General features: G+C 41.6%; 1 long non-coding RNA gene across 1 annotated transcript in view; it reads left to right on the top strand.

Annotated features, from left to right (window-relative positions):
- Positions 1–7,901, top strand: part of LOC130574440 (uncharacterized) — a 21,681-nt gene extending 13,780 nt beyond the window's left edge. The window contains exons 3-4 of the long non-coding RNA XR_008965434.1: positions 4,104–4,209; positions 7,543–7,901. This is a non-coding gene — a long non-coding RNA (uncharacterized LOC130574440). The remainder of the gene's footprint in view (positions 1–4,103; positions 4,210–7,542) is intronic.
- Positions 7,902–9,659: the final 1,758 nt, after the last annotated feature.

Genomic DNA, 9,659 nt, shown 5'->3' with positions numbered 1-9,659 from the left:
GAAGCAGCGTGGTTCCAGCCGGCAGAGCCTGGCACGTCTTAAAGCTGTGCTCCGGGGCTCCCGTCTGCCCTTTGTCACCCTTAGAGCACAGCGAGGGGTCGGTGCTGGGAAGTTGGGCAATGGCTCCAGCAAAAGCAAGAAATGTTCTTTTTGCTGGCATTGTGATGTCGTTCTGGATTCTGGGCTATTTTTAACTATTGAAGTCTTCCTAAAGGCCGAAGGACTGCTCTTGGAATATTTTGTTTTATATTCTTAAGGCAGATAAAATTCTTCAGATGAATATTTACACAGAGATACATACATATTTAGATATGAAAGTTATAYACTGCTAGGCTGGTAACACTCCTATGCTTCTTAAGGTCAAGACAGAGTTGTGGGGGTATTTGTTTTGGTTTTGTTTCTGAAAATTTTAATTCTAAGTACATTTGCATAGACTGGTTCTGATATTCCTGAGTGTTACTCATGTGGAATTTTCATCATGAATAAGTACGCTGCTGCAGTAGATTTTTCCTGGGCAGTGGTACAAACCATTACAATGAGGACAGCAGGCAAACCATTACAGCAACTCTGAAACAGAATCAGAAGTAGGTCATCAAAGTTTATATTTTCCCAAACTACGGTAGCAGATCATTTTTTTCCTTGTTATTAGAAGATAGGAATTGTTAATTGATCTCAGTTTTTTTTGGAAACAGAGGAAGCAAATGGACTTCCAGGTGTGTCAGAAACTGCATCAGCTAGTTTTCCTCTGGTAAAGGAGCATAACCCTTCCTGGCTTGGGAGCAAACAATAGCAGAAATCCTCTTTCTGCTATTGCAGCTAACTCAAACTTCAGTTTTGAGGTCATCTTTCAAAAATGTGAGTTTTGGAAAGATGAAGCAGGATATTAGTTACTGAMCATCAGGCACCATTGCTCACAGGTTTGCATCACAGCCATAGCACAAAATTTAAAGATGCAAAAAGCATTGACAGTTTATCAATTAATTTAACTAATTTTTGCCTTACCTGGATGCCAAAAGTGGCAGAGTGCAGAGGTTGGCTCCCACCACTGCCAGGGAGGGTGCAGGGGTGGGCAGTGAGAAGCCTTATTCCTGCCTGCTGTCTCCACCAGGGGTATTCAAAGTGCCCCAGACACTCACTGGCTGAGCWATGAGAGAATTTATTATTTCCTTCCAGGTGGAAAGGTGCTTCTTTTTGTCTGGACTAGATTTCCCAGATTTGCAGGTATTTAGATCCTGGGGAATCCTTAGGGACTGGATGTTGACRAATTTCTAAATAGTACATTTCATCCAGACCAGCTGTGAAATGGTATCACTGTAGAGAATCATGAATGTGTGTTACCATCCTAGGGCGCATCTGATGTTGCCTAAATATATATTTGGTTTCCCAGACAGTTCTGGGGTTTCGTTAAATCAATGGAGTTCACAGTTCTTTTGTTATTCACTGGGTGGTATTRCTGTTAGCAAACAAAATACTTTCATTAGAACAAATGCTTTCTTTAAGTCTCAACTTATTCTTGTTCCTGCCTGTAGCCAAAATTAAATATTTATTAAGCAAAACAAAGTAGAAAAGCTACAATAATTCCCTATTGAGGCTTCCTGCACTTTTAATCATGATTTGTTGGTGTCTCTGGATTTCTGTTTCTCTCAGGAGTACTGACTGACTTCATTTGATCAAAATGAGTCTGCAGGAGCAGGGTCTGTATTAAATATTGCTTTGTATTGGACATTGTAACCAATTAGATATGGWATGGAATTATAACCATCAGGGTAGCTGCTTCTCTGAATTAAATATAAATATGTACATAGACAGGTAGGTACCAAGCCCCCAAACCACACACGCTCTCCCAGTGAGATCAGTGAAACTGGCATTTATGAGAAAATAGAGTTCTGCAGGCTCAGTTGGTCTCTAATGAAATATGATCTTGACCTGGAAAAGTGGGATTGGAGATGTCAATATCKGCACTCTTGTTAAAGCAGTGAAATGAGGAATTTGGTTCATAGTGTACTGAAAAGGTATCAGCAAGGTTAAAGCAAAACATAAGAAAAAGCTTGTTTGCTGTGCCCTCTTGTTCAGCAAGTAAATGATTCTGTCCAAAGTTTTGAAGCAAGCACTTCAGCCTGTTCCTGGAAAGCATCGCTGRCCAGAAAAATAGTTTTCAGTAGAACTCGAGAACTGAGAGGGAAAATATTGTATAAAATCAGTTAACRAGTTGGCCCACGGGCAGCCAAGCTAAAGAGGACTCATTTCCTATGGATTTCTGTCTCTTGTGCCTCACTGTCTGCTCCCCAGTTCTCCTCCACCACCAGCCCTGGCTGTCCTTCGTGCTGGCAGTGCCTGGCAGGGAGCTCTGTGTGCATGACCAGGGTGACACTGCTACGTGTGCAGCCATCGGCTGTCCCCAGTTTACATGGGACTTGTCAGAACTCAACTCACTGAGACCTCTGCCCTTCTGTAAAATGGAGCGAAAACTGGGGGGAAAGAGCAAACCGATGACAGGCAAATATTCATGTGGCACAACTATGTTGAAATCTTGTTTCCCTGAGGAACTGTGTACTTTTTAGCAGTCAGTATTTTTAGGGATTGGGTATTTTGCTTATTTTGGAAAGCAAGTAGAAAGATGCATAGAAACAATCACTGAGATGGCACCAAGTTTTCTGCGTGTAAATACCCACAAAGACATTCCACATTGCCATATTCCACAACACACATATCCTAACCCTGCTGCTTTTAGCCTTTGAGTTAGGCTGCACCCCAGACACTGAGGACCTGARGTGCAGAAGCCCTGTATCAAACCAGCCTGCCTCTCTTGTTTGGTAGTCTCCAGGATTGTTATGTTTATGCCATCGAGACATGTCAACATTTGGAAGAGAATTTGAAACTGAAGGAATGACTCCCACTAGACAAAAGGAAAATACAACTCCAATTTCTCCTTGAGAGTGATGCTGGTGGTGTCAGTAGGATTGCAACATTTATAACTCACCCCAACATTTGAGTTGGGTGGTTCTCTTTAACAATTGTCAGATTTTTCTGCAATGACCAATTAATTGTAGGACTAACTCAATGCTCTGATACCCTCAGCATCCTGCAGCAGAGATGTCAGGGCAAGCAGAACTTTTCCAATACACACTTTTCACTTTCTTTCCTCTGTTTTGCTTGCTTKTTTGTCATTTCAGTTTGCCCATAAGTGTTTGCCTGGTGCTGYTGCCATCCAGAAAGAATGCTGGGGTTGGACAGTAAATAAGGGACAAAGATAGTATCAACTTTAATAACAATGAGGGTTTATGTGTGTGGCCTTTAAGAAAGAAATTTTGAAGAAATTTGGCATCATTTGAATTTCCTTGCTTTTATTAAATAATAAAAATTATATATTTTYGTTTTTATAGTAACCAGTTAAGCTATAAGTAGGGGGGAATTTTTTGCTCAGTTTCGAAATTCATAAAGGTGTGACTGAAAAGAATTCTTTTCCCTGACATTAAAATATTAAAGCATCATCAGAACTTGCCTCTGAACTCACAGACAATAATTTATGTATCTCCTATTCTCTATTTTACTTTTGTCTCACAGGCATTAATGTAGGAGCCCTACTTTTTTCACAGAATGTGCATCTCTCTAGCACTGTGTATGTTGGACAAATTTAGCTAATAACTTGCATGTGCAACAAGTCCTTGCTTGTTAGAGAGCTCTTGGTGTTTCTCCTTTCATTTTTCCCTTTCTGATATACACATCCTACAAAGCTTAAAAGCTTTGGAAAGGAATAGATCACTTACTACTCATCTAGAAATATTTATTTGGAACTAATTTTTTTTCTTCCCTTTCTCTTTTTTTTTTTTTTTTTCATTTCTGGACTAAGAAAAGTATTTCTAGCAGTGGCAAAAATATTGGCATTGTCCCACAGAGCCCAGAAACCCTGTCAATGCAAATGGTAAATTAAGTTTTTCGTCATATGGTGTGATCCCTGAGTCACTCACCAAAGTAAGTGAGGCTGAAATTTCCTCATGTTTATGTCTCTCTGCTGTAAGTTGTGGTGTTGTCTGTTTGCTACAGAGGTTTTGATTTTATTATAACACTACTTCCTTCTTGTCTTTTGTTTGTTGTCCTTCCAGCCATGTGAATTTTCAGCCCACTCAACTCTCTTCTGAGGTACCTACTACTCACCGCTTTTGTTTCAGCATCCGAGAAATTCAAGGGTCRTCTTGACTTCTGCATTATGTGAGTTATTGCACGCAGATAAATTGTATTTCTAAAGAATAATCAGCTGCTTGCAAGAATATTTCAGCTGACTTCCCTGAGATTCTGTGCTGTTATTTTGTTTTGCTATTTCTAAATATTCTGTTAGGGTTCAGCTCCTAAAAACTATTCAGAGGCATCCTTCAGACTAAACTTTTGTCCATCTTTAAAMAACTTTGCATGGGTTTGAGGTCATGGGATCACTGCTTTTTGGCARCCTCTCACTGAATACTTAGGGGATGCAGAGATCCTGACTAACTCACAAAAGGTGAAGGTACCCAAATTGTTATGGTCTGACCCATAACTGTCGTCAAAAGGAGTTAAATATGACAAAGAGGTGGGAATTTCTGTGTTTGAGTTCTGCACCAAAGTTCTTAAATTCCAAATCATCACAAATGCTTGTTTTTCCCAAAACAAAACACCCTTCTGACCTCTCTGATTTTCTGACATAAACTAAGAATCTTTTCATGATAATCAGAGTCAAGTATCAGTTCCAAAAAGCCATTGCTGTGCATTATAAGCACTTATGCACATTAGAAAACAAAACAAAACAAGCAGTCTACCACTTTCTGGGATTAACGCTATGAAGGATTTTATGGGTGGTCCATAAGTGGACAGAATGTTGCACTAATGTGTGACTGCATGGCAATTAAGCTTAATTAGGGAAGGTTTTGAAAAAGACAGATGAAAGTAAATTATGGGAATGAAAGCAACTGCGCTTTCGGGGACCACACTGCCACAGTGGTTCAGCGAAGTGTCGCTAAAAACGTCCCCCTTCTGTCACGTTCTGACGCACATCCAGCTGCTTGTCAAACCAAGCRTTTTCCTCAGGAAGAGGGAATCTCTTAGGAGCACGTTCCTCACCCGGTCTCTGCTGAGCTCACTGGTTTCATGAGGAGACAGCTGCGCTTCCAGATGACCCCGAATGCACGGCCATTCAGTTTAGTTCAGMATTTCCTCTTCTCTACATGGAGTAACAGAAGGAATGACCAATGTGGATTTTCATGTGTGCTCTGAGGACAATTTTTTACAATTTCATCTTCTTAGTGCTTTCTCAGATTTACAACTGAACACCCCATATGGAACATCTGATTCTGGTTGGAGTGATTTTCTCTGGTGAGGAGACCTCAGTAAGCAGAGCAGTTGAGGAAACAGGAGCAGTTTCCAAGCTTCCCCACTGCATGGTTTGAGAGCATTCCATAAAACAAGCTCTTTCAGAGCAGAGGACTTCAGGGTTTCTGTGCTCAGACTGTTTCAGAGCTAGGCACCTTTCTTCAAGGAAGTTTTAAAAACTCAAAATGCTGAAATCCTCAGTGGAACAGAACTGCTTCTTTCTGCTCTGGACTAAGTGGCTGTTACTGCAGGCACCATTATACTATGCAACGTTATAGTGGATTTTATTAAATTATGGAAAATAATTAAGTACAAAAGCAGAGGAAAAAGGCTACACAATCTGCAGGCAAATCTTTTTATAGCAGCAAATCTTTTTTTAGCTTGAATAGTGTCTGTTTCCACCAGGACACTGGGATGCTTTTTTTTCCCTAATGAACTTTTTACTTCTGAGATGAAATACTGATGCTGTGGACAATTTATTAAGAAAAGAACCAGTTTCATGTGAGTTTTCAATCCAGCAGGGAATTTATATGTGGAAATCATATATGGGTATAGAGAAACACCTCATAAAAAGAATGACTACATGGTCAGCTGCTGTAATTTATGTTCATTTTCTTTCAATAAAAAAATACGTGTTCAGACCAATCTTTTATTTTATTATTGCAGTTCAGCAAGGTACCCTCAACTGTACTTTTTTAACCTCCTGACTTTCTTTGCTTTGTTTTTGAAAAAAAAAAAATGACAAGAATGCCTTTCTCCACTRAAGAATGCTGAACTAAGGGTTGATAAAAACATCACACATAAGAGAGTATTAAAATGAAAACAGAGACAAGAGYATGCTAAATAGAGCAAAAAAAGCTGGATCTGGGATATGCTGACCATGGGATATGGCTGACCATGAATGTCTGTGCACAGGYAATCCCAAAACATTTCCTAATGCCTAAGCTCTCCATGTTAGGTGTGTGTTTACCTGCACTAGGCGCATAAAAATTTGTAAATTGATGTATGTGTCCTTCAATCACAAAYTTCTGCAGGTCAAATATTGTGGAAATCTCTCAAATTAAAAATTATGTTCCTAGACAGGATTATCTAAAAAAACTCTAGCTGGGATCTCATATTTGGCACAAAATGCTGTTTCTGAAGAGAGATCCCTTTAGCTGCAGAACCTTGCTCAGATCCCCTACTTGCTTCCATCTGTGTAAMTGGAAAGTGAAGGCACATCTGAAGAGCTGGTGGTATGTGAGGTAATGAGAAATTCCAGGGTCTGCCAGGATCTGTGGTAACAACCCTTGTGAGAGGAGCTGGCACAGTCTCCTTGGCAGAGCTGTCAAACAGCTCTCCACAGACTCATTCTTTAGTTTTGCTGATCAGATATTGGTGGAGGTCTGATGCAGCTACAGAGCAGCCAGTGAACAAGCCATTTCTCCACTAAAAGCATAAACCCAGCATTTATTACATCCTGTTGGGTCACAGAAACATCACTCATCTGTCAGTTTAACAATAACCATTCTCTTTTCATCTTCATCTGCCTAAAACACTCTGTCCTACATCCCTTTTGCACATGCTGTAAATGTCCCCTCCTCCAGCGGGTTTCCCAGGATCTGCAGTGTTCCTGCTGGCACCTTTTGCTGCAGCCAGACCTCTGGGAATTCATGGGACAGACTCAGAAGAGAATTTTCTGAGTCAAATAAATTAGGAAGGGCAAAGGCCAGTATTGCTCARTTAATGACAAGGAAAATTCCCCTGGATAAGTACTGGCTACTTAACAGGAACCAACRGAACATCAAGATTTGGCTTCTATGATCTGGACACTTTCTAAATCATATTTTTATGCCAGAATGGTGCCATGTTGCTTGTTGGAAGAGCCAGGGAAAAGCAAATTTTTACAGTTTGAGGAGGYCTGCAAAAGGAACTGGAGCTACTCTCCCTCCCTACTCATTCCCTACACTGCAAGGCTTCACAAAGCTTTAAAGCCAGAGGTGTGCTGCCAAAAAAAATACACTAACAACACACATGATTCCATTATTCCCTGTTTTCTGGGAGATATATTTCAGTCTGGGTGCACTGCATTTCTGCAAGAAATGTTTAATATTTACAGGTGAAGGAGCTCAGGCTTGCTGGTATTTTTGGATTCCTTTCTAACCTTCTCTCTTTCTTTTTTCCTCCCACCTCCTTTCCTCTTTTGTGGCTTTCCRGTGTAAGTGACGACAGCAAACCCCTGTTCAGGATCCAGGAGGAATCCTTCACCGCCAGCCTAAGCAGAGCGTCGGTGACAGCCGCCGAAATGCCTTGATCACACACTCCCAGCACCCTGCCCGCCAGCAGCAGGAGGAAAGTCCAGTCWATGTTAATAAGGTGCAGAGAGAGGCCAAAATATTTTGTGAATTTTCCGGCTCAAAAGGGTAATGAAGCTACCTCTGTCTCARTGCACTGGCATGGGAGCAAACTAAACAACTGGGAAATATGTTTCAAAGGAGAAATACCGAGCACAAACTCCCTGGGTTTCACACTTCCACTGGGGGCTGAGCTTTGCCTCTTTCCACCTTATTTTTCCAGGCTRGCTGAACCCTTTTGCACAAAAAGTGGGAGGGATGGGGGAGGGCGAGCAGGCTTTTCTGCAGATTAGCTTCAGGCGGCTCTTGCCAGAACAAAAGTTACACTGGAAAACATTTCTTAGTTTATAAAAAAAAAAAAAAATTGTTTAATATGTAAAGTAAACCCAGAAAGTTATTCACATAAATTTGGTTTGAAAATCTACCTTTTTATTAGCCTTGAGCAAAAGAAACTTCCACACTGCTGGGAGCACAGTCAGATTCTTTCRGCTCTCTTCAAAAAGCTCGCTCTTTTTGTCATTCCTCTCTGACCTCCTCCCTGCTAGTCCCGGAATGAAAAGCAAGCCAAAGATCTGCTGAGAAACGGGCTGAGCCACTGCTGACCTTTGCAAATCCAATTTCTTCAAAGTGAGAGCTAATCCACGTGTTCCCACGCTGTGTATTGCTGAAACTTACGATGCAATTCAAGGAATGAATTCACCTGTTGTGGTTTGAGTTCGATTTTTCCTGGCCAATGCACCAAAAATGTCGTGGTTTGAACTTGACCGAAAGCCAAAAGCACCCATGACGTTCCCTCCCCCCACCGGACAGGCAGAAGGGAGAGCAAAAGCCCAATTAACACTAAAATTTATGGCTTTTAGATAGCATAATAGAGAGAAAGATACATATATGCTCCAGAAAATGGTCAGGCTGAATAATTAGAGTTGCAAAATAGATTTATTACTAGAAACTACAAGAATACTACTGCACCAGGGAGGGGAACAGACACAGGGAAAAAATTACAAGGAGAAGAAATAAAATGGGCATGTTAAGACACCTGTTATCCTTTCTGGGAACCTGTCTCTCCCAGGTTGCGCCTCCCCACCCCTCCATGCCTTTCCATGTGCAAGGGGGGCAGGGATGAAAACTTTAACATAGATCGACTACTCATTATGGTTATTGTCCAGCACCATAGGAGAAGAGTCCCTACAGCTCCAAGCTGTTGAAGTTCTTTTCCAAAGAAACAGTCAGTGTATAACTGCAGATGGCACGGGATAGGAGAAAGGGAAACAGTCCTCCAAGGCCAAATGCATTCCGTTGGCAGCATAAGGCCACTCTCTCAAATCTCCTGGCAGAATACAACTTCTTCTAAGCATCAGCTCGCTTCAGAAATGGGGGGGAGCGGGGGGAGGAACCACCTCTTCTCCTGCAGAACGCAATTTCTTCTAAGCGTCAACTGGCTTCAAACATGACGGAGAGCCAAGCCTCTTCCTCTTTTTTGGCTTATGATCAGTCCAGCCCTCAAAGGCCAGGTATTTTTATCTCGGGTGCAGGGCCTCTCTTTTCTATACGGGTCTCCCATTGAAGAAATAGTCCTTTTGAGGACAGCTTATTTCCTCCATGTCAAGCACCACAGCAAAAAAAAAAGCAACACCACCTGTCTTCTTACTGTGATCTTGGGTCTCCATTTTTCCTTACATCTCCTCACCCTCCTCCTCTGTCTTTCCCTGGTGCATGATACTAACACCTAAAAACTAAATGGCGGCCGCGCTCTATCTTGTTTTGAATTCTTCTTAAGTACAAGACCATATGCCATCACAGAGGTGTAACTGCGTGTGCAATTGGCCCTGGCCTGACCAGCAGCCTGTCCATCAACCTCAGAGCCACAATGATTGGTTCTGAAATACAGGGGGCAGGGCTCCTTTTGCTRGAGAAGGAGAAAGCTTCTAGAACTTTGTCAAAGGAGCCATCTTTGTGGTTTCTTGGTCCCATCCCCCCACCACCAAA

This window comes from Malurus melanocephalus, unplaced genomic scaffold (assembly GCF_030028575.1).
Source record: "Malurus melanocephalus ecotype Western Australia unplaced genomic scaffold, MMel_1.1 scaffold_82, whole genome shotgun sequence".
In the NCBI taxonomy this organism is placed as follows: Eukaryota; Metazoa; Chordata; class Aves; order Passeriformes; family Maluridae; genus Malurus; species Malurus melanocephalus.
Note: the sequence above shows the minus strand (reverse complement) of the source record. Positions and strands in the feature narration are given on the sequence as shown.